We start from the raw sequence: 7086 nt of genomic DNA on the forward strand, positions 1-7086 counted from the left end.
ATCACCTGAAGACCCTGTGAAGTGTAGTGCCTCAAGTGTCCTTTGCCAGCGTCTGCAGCAGATGTTCGACATCAGCTGTGATTCTGTCCGGGGACGAAGGCCACAAGAGAGAGTGCTTAAGGGTGCCGGGATACGGACAGACCAGCCAAGAGACTACGAACAGTTACTTGCGGACCATATAAGCTACACAGGCTACTTATGAAGCTTCTTCACGAAGGATTGCACTTATTTATTTGCCGCTTGTAATCCTTATGGGCAACAGTGAGATTAAATTGAAACTTCTTTCGCAGTAAGATAAATCGACACCAGTAAGGATGCCAAATTAGTGCATGGAATGAATGGCTGGTTCTGTCGCAACAAACAAAATAAATGTGGAAATTATCCAAGAAATAACTTCGTATCGCATTCGTCGTCACTTGATGGGGCAAGACGGCCAGAAGCGTTGGTTGAAGCCGTCTCAACATTCATGTGCACGTTACATGGCACATATCTGGCCTTCGTAGTCGCTCACCTGAGGCCCTGTTGAGCAGCTTTGAATGTTTATTTCCGAATTCAGAACAGTTCAGTAAACTGGCAGATGATGGCGATACTACTTGCGGTAGCCGACATGCCTAAGGTAGGGGCGGTTCACTGGAGCAAGAGCCTCGCCAGCAGATCGATGCTGGGACATGCGTTGCCAAGTCCCCCATATTACATTCCTGGACTATATTCGTGTGAAGTTTGGTCCGGTACAGAACTATGGGAAATAATCATAAAACTTAAATAGGCTGGTTCTAAAACGCAACAAAAATTTTGTCACCGATCATTCGCATATCCCGTCCGCGTATCGTTAACGTTAGCGTAATGCGTTGGTGCCCACCAGTATTTGGGAGTCCATTCTTAGGCCGGCGCGCCTTACAACTACACTCTAAGAAACGTTTACACCCTTTGGAGTGTATATTTGCCACACAGCAATAATCGTCATCTGTCTTGCCCGCATTTCCTTTCTTGAAAACGCTGTGCTCGTTGCTTTCCTGTCGGGAATGCTATGTCATGCTGATAACGCGCATGCCGTTCGTTACTGGAAAGTACCGGGCTCGCCGCATTAAAGAAAGCAAATGCGGACGAGACAGATGGCGATTATTGTTGTGCGGCCTGCATACACCCCAAAGGGTGCAACTGTTTTTATAGTGTAGGTATTAAACAAATGCAGCATAACTATGTCTACTATTTCCGTGTATTTCAGCTAGTACATGCCGCGTTAAGCTTTTCTGATAAGTGGTGACGACAGCAGTATGCCAAAACTATTCGTTCAGAAACTGGCGCGGCGCGCTGCTTGGTGCCAGAGGCCGTACACAACTGTTGCGCATGCAGAGCTTCGCCGTAGTGTTATAACGTCGACCCGTGCTTGGTAAACAAAAAGTGATTGTTTGCGTGCAGCTTTTAAATTACTTTAGTACTATGCCCAAGCCTGGCACTAAAGCAACAGATGCACCAAGCAAGAGCTGAGCTGAGCAAGAGCTGTACCAACTTTTTTGTTGCTCCTTTTGAGTGCTACGTGCCATTGGCTTCCTTTACTTGAGAGAACAGTTGCTCAGAGGTCCAGATGGCAACAAAATCAGTCTATAAAACTTTAAAATTGCATCAGAAAATTGCGAATATTTTTTTTGTTTTTATTGTTTACTGCAAAAAAAATTGTTCTTTTGAAATCTTTTCTTCTTTTTTTGCATGTCTACATGTAGTGACCAACTTTGGTGTACGTAAAAACTGCGCACTTGATGAGCTCTCTCAAACCACCTCGTGCCTGCTGCCACTGGTAGCACAAAGACCACAAGCAGACGCCTTGAAGAATGGGTGTTCTTTGATTTTAACCAACATCACGTAGGTCACAAAACAGGTACACATACGATGAATCGCTATACATAATATTATATCGCGTGTCGTTCCAACAACCAAACGCACCGACACGCACATACATCGTGTTCAAGCGTGCCTCACAACATGGCAAGACGTTTATCACGGCCAATTAAAGCTCGGCTCCCGGAAGGAAGCAAAGCAGTGCCTTCTTTTCTATTATTTTTTTTTTTTGGGGGGGGGGGCTTTAAGACCTAAGCCCACCAAGAAAAGGGAACGGATTCATGCCCCGTAGCGTGATGCGCTAAGGCATTTTTTGGCTTGGTCAGTGTCAGACGCGAGAATTCTCCGCAAATTCGCACTCCCGGTACGCTCGAAAGACATAAAGTAATACCACGCACGCACGCACGCACGCACGCAAACACAGCATGTGTTTCACGAATTCAGACGACAGCAGTCGAGGCAGCTGTACTCCAGGAACGGTATTTCTCAGGAGGCACCACAAAAGTTCACCACGCTTCCACAAGGGTACACAGATGTCGGCCGGTGTGACTTCGTCTGTCACCAGTGTTTTATTTTTGGCATCCTGTAACATCGGACGGTAGTCACCGCCCAGCGTTTTCTGATACGGCCTCGGCCAAGAACTTCTAAGTATTTGAAGAAGCTTCACGTTCCACGGTCAACCTTTGCATTTCATCTTGATAGTGCCGCGCATTCTGGAAGGCCCTCTTGTCAGTTTTGGTTTCCTCTGGCATCTTACAGTATATTATTTACTCCAAATGAACGTGGCATTTCAGACCAACAAGGTCGCAGTTGTGCAACAGGTGTGTCACGACAATGGAGAGGCGTACAGCAGACCTCTTTGCGGGAGAATCTTGAGACCTATTTATTTTTATGCCTGTAGTTTGGCTTAAACTCTTCTAGCTCACCGGAGGATTGCTGCCTTCTATAAGCACTTCGTGGTCAGCTGTTTCCTCCATTTGGATATTTAATGCCCACGGCCATATCCTCATCTCCCACTTCCCACATAAGTGGCTGTAACGGTGAATGGTAAGTCTTTGATACTGACAACGACGCATCAATGAAAATCAAACGTTTACCGACGGTCCAGACCGGTGTTGCAGTCTGGAAAGAACCCTAAATGTTCGTGAGGCACAAGTCACCTGCGCTGCAGTTTTGTTTCATCAATGACTTTCCTGGCTTTGTTCGTGGTACACTAAGCAGATCGCTTTGTTCAATAGGGCTCGTCAGGGTTTCCTTTAAGTTGATCACTTTCACCTGGTAGCCACTGGCGTTCATTCATTCTTTTCTTGACAGATTGTACACGTTGCGGCATAATTGTCTTCGCTATACTGCTATGCTAGGTAGGTATGGTCCAAAAGAAGCAAGTGTATGCGACACCGAGTGAATATTTCAAAATATGGATCCGCTGAGTTTACTGAAACTTCTTTGGTCTCTGAAAGAACGTGTGGAACATTCACCATGCACCTAAGGATGCAGGTTCGAAATTTCTCGCGACCTGCTTAATAGTTAGCATGAAACATCAAGTTGTGCCTTCTTTCTGTGTTAAGAAAACCTGACTTTGCCCGTCAAGTTAAATATCTTTTCTGAAGACCCCAGGAATCATGCAGCATGCCGTACTTCAAGTTAATGCGCGAGTCGGACTAGCGTTTAGCCTCATGGACGCTGAATAATTTTGCCTAATAACTCAGTCAAACTTCTGCAGCCGCGTCTGCGAGGACGCGGAGCCAGGCAGTTACTTCCCGTTCACAAAAGTGAAGCCGGATTCGCAACGGCACGCAACTTTCGAAAAACTTGATTAGCAGGTGGTGTTGACCTTTCAGCATTATGTCAGTAATCACCTCGCCTTAGAGAACGGCTACGCGTCTGATGCTAGCTGAGAAGCGAAACTATAACCCGCACAACCAGCATGACCGCGTCGAGAAGGAACAGGAACACCAGAATACCCAAATGGATCGTCAAGCCTCAGAGCCGCTGGGAAAAATGTAATGTACATAGCATCTAGAAATCTATTAACAAGCCTCAACAGGCGAGCTTAGGGAGGATGGCACCCGTAGCTAGCATCCTCCTCTTCCTCCTTTAGGCGAGTTTGATCGATGCGGTGATGCATTATATATACTAAAGAACCTAATACGCTGACAGAAAAATAATTTGTTGCACAAGACATACAAGCTGGCTAAAGATGCTTCCCAAACTGGCCGCTGTATTTATGTGCATCTCCGCCAAACAGCTCGAAAACGGAAGCTCGCTGAAAAACAGGTCAATGATGGCTTCCCTTATTCTGTCCGAACAGCGTCTAGATGTGGACCCATGATAGCGTGGGTAAGCGCGACTGAACGAGAACGCAGAAAGAAGTGGATACACAGAGACAGTGCTGTAATCTGTTTCTTTCTACGTCCTCGTTCAGTCGCACTTACACACTCTATCATAGATTCAAACCAAGTAGCCCGCCAACGTGTTTTAGATGTGGACCGTTAGTCAATGAACCGTACGAACTCCCCCTGTGCTTTCTGCCCGGCTTCGTAAACGCCAGCACTTAGCAGCTGTAGGTGTCAGCCATCTGCCGTAGCATGCTAGTCATGACAAGAAAGACTCTCCTCCCCACTTCGATATGGATTACGACGCAGCAAACGCTCTCAGGCTGCCTTTGCTGGCTGCTTGTTGTTGTAGGCGCCGCGGTAGAAGCGCACAAACATGCCGAAAAACAACACAGACTCGGAGAGCACGATGAACGTGTGCGGTCGCGGGTATCCGCAGTCCTTGAATAGCGGTATGGTGCTGTGCACAAAGATGGCAATGAACTGCGCCAGCTGCAGCTGTGTCAGGTAGCGCTTCCACCAGAGGTGCTTCTGGACGCGTGGACCCAACAGTGACAGGAAGTAGTAGGTATACATGATGACGTGCACGAAGCTGTTCAGGCAGATGCAGAACATCACCTGACCGTCAGGCCCGTACGAGAGGCCGAACCAGCCGTTGAAGACCACCAGGACGTGGTGGACAACGTGCAGGAAGGAGACGTGCGAGTCCTTCTTGCGCAGCACGAAGAACACGGTGTCTAGGAAGTCGGCGATGCGCACCAGCAGGTACCACCAGCACAGCGACACCAACTCGAGGGTGCGAGGGTCGGCGTCGAAGCGAATGCCCTGGCAGAGCACGTTGTAGCCGCCGCCCAAGTACGAACGCGACAAAAAGTTGACCACGAAGTAGGCGTTGAGGAGAACCATGGTCGCGTTGTAAAGGAGGATGACGCGGCGCAAGTTGTACGGCTTGCGGTCGCGCATGAAACGCGGCCCGCCCACCTTGACGAGGTACACGTAGCTCAGCAGGAGGGCGCCGATGAGCGGCGGGTTGCCGGCGAGCGGCCATCTTGCGGTGCGCGGGTCCCGGGCCAAGGTGGCGTTGGAGAGGGCGCCGGCATTTGCCGGGGCGGTGGCCGCCACGGCTCTACTCGGTGCACCGGTCAGCAGGTCGACGGCGGCTTCCATTTTCGTTGGCGGGCGCTGGTGTGCCCGGCACTGTGCGCTGCCGGCAGCGGAACGCAGCAGCCGCCGCCTCAGCGAACCTCTCGGAGCTGGCTGCTCGTAGCGGCAACGCTGGCGGTGTATATCGAGTCTGTCGCGACGGCGCACTCTGCCTCCCTTTTCTTTTTTCGTACGAACCGGGACGACTTCATTGATCGAACGCCGCCGCCGGCAACCGTTGCTGCCTTCTCTCCCGTTAGGGAGAGGGAAAAGGAAATCGTGGCCAGTCAGCTCGCTGTTCGGACATGGAAAGAGGCTTTTTCGATTGCAGGAGGGAGTGAGGAACGTGAAGGAGGGAAATAAGGTGGAATTGTCGGTCAGAGGGAAAGCCCCTTGGGAGGGCCGAGGAAAGAGAAGGGAAGCGGCCTCTCACTATTTGTGAACCACCGACGAAGGTTGCATATTCGTGGTGAAGGGAAAGCAGGCGAAATATGCGGGAGGAAGCACTCGCAGCCGCCGAGGCCGTTGTCGTCCGAGGGTGGAGCAGGGAAGAGCGAGACGGTAACGGGAAAGGGTAGCCGCCGTTCTTCGCCACAAGCGCCAGAGCGCGCTGGCGTCTGAGCTCCGGGCCGGTTGGGGTCCACCGGCTCGATCTGCGAGCAAACCCTGTTTCACCATCCTTTCCCACTCCCGAACACTTCGCCGCTCCCTGCTTATACTTTCTGCCCGTTCGATCATTTTCCTGTCCGTGGTGGCGGGAACACCGAGACGACGTCGGCATGCGTGACGTGCCCATCGTCTCGTGTTGCTTACGTTCGCCAGTGGCAACAGCGGGTGGCTTTGCGTGCACAGCGTCGGTTACAGTGGTACATGCATTGATATGTTTCTTTATTTTCTTTATCTACATTAAAGTGGAGGGACGACGCAATGAGCGTGTGGGGTGGTTGGAGGTGTCTAAGGCTTTGGCGAGCCCACCGGCTAGAAAAGCGGAAATTGCGAAGTGGGCGATGTGTGGTTTATTCTAGACGACATTGTCGCTCTCTCTCCTTGTCTCTCTCTCTCTTCGCGCCCCCTGGCGTAGCTGCCGCTGTCCCTGATTAATTGCAATGAGAGACGGCGCCGTGGTTCTGTCTATAGTGCGGCGGGCGTGAGTGGTTTCAAGGCCACGTGCCCACCGATCCTAGCGTTGAGAGACTGGCGGGCTCGGAAACCTGGCGGCACGTCGGAAAGAAACGAAGGAGAAAGAAAGAAAAAAAATTACCGACGATTACGTTACTTCCTAATGCGAAATTTGAGCGCAGCAAATAAGCTGTTTCACCTTTTCGATAGATTGAGGCAAAGAAATCGAGCAACACATGTATGCGCTATCACAGAATTTTTTTTTTATTTTTCACACGTATTCCTTTAACAAAGACTCCACTAACAGTTCTTGACAGTCATGAAGGAAGCTTTGTGGTCGGAGAAATAGACTGATATATGTTCGACTTGGTACACCAATGCTTGATTCTCAAAGACGAGGTCTATACAAGTGCCTCGCGAGGTTGTCACAGCCGTGGGACGCGTTACGAGCGAGAGGAACGGGATGTTCTCCCGCATAAGTGTTAGGAAATTGCTGTTTGTCTTTATGTCAAGCCGCCACCGATCTGGCTCTCTGATTGCCACCGCACAGGGCGAACGGCAGCGGCAATTTCGGCTCGGGCGGTGCACATATACAGATCCGCCGCCACCGATCTGGCTCTCTGATTGCCACCGCACAGGGGTTGCATTGGAG

General features: G+C 50.4%; 1 pseudogene; it reads right to left on the reverse strand.

Annotated features, from left to right (window-relative positions):
• Positions 1-1717: 1717 nt before the first annotated feature.
• On the reverse strand, positions 1718-5450 carry LOC142579601 (very long chain fatty acid elongase AAEL008004 pseudogene; annotated as a pseudogene).
• Positions 5451-7086: the final 1636 nt, after the last annotated feature.

Source organism: Dermacentor variabilis, chromosome 4 (genome assembly GCF_050947875.1).
Source record: "Dermacentor variabilis isolate Ectoservices chromosome 4, ASM5094787v1, whole genome shotgun sequence".
Classification (NCBI taxonomy): domain Eukaryota; kingdom Metazoa; phylum Arthropoda; class Arachnida; order Ixodida; family Ixodidae; genus Dermacentor; species Dermacentor variabilis.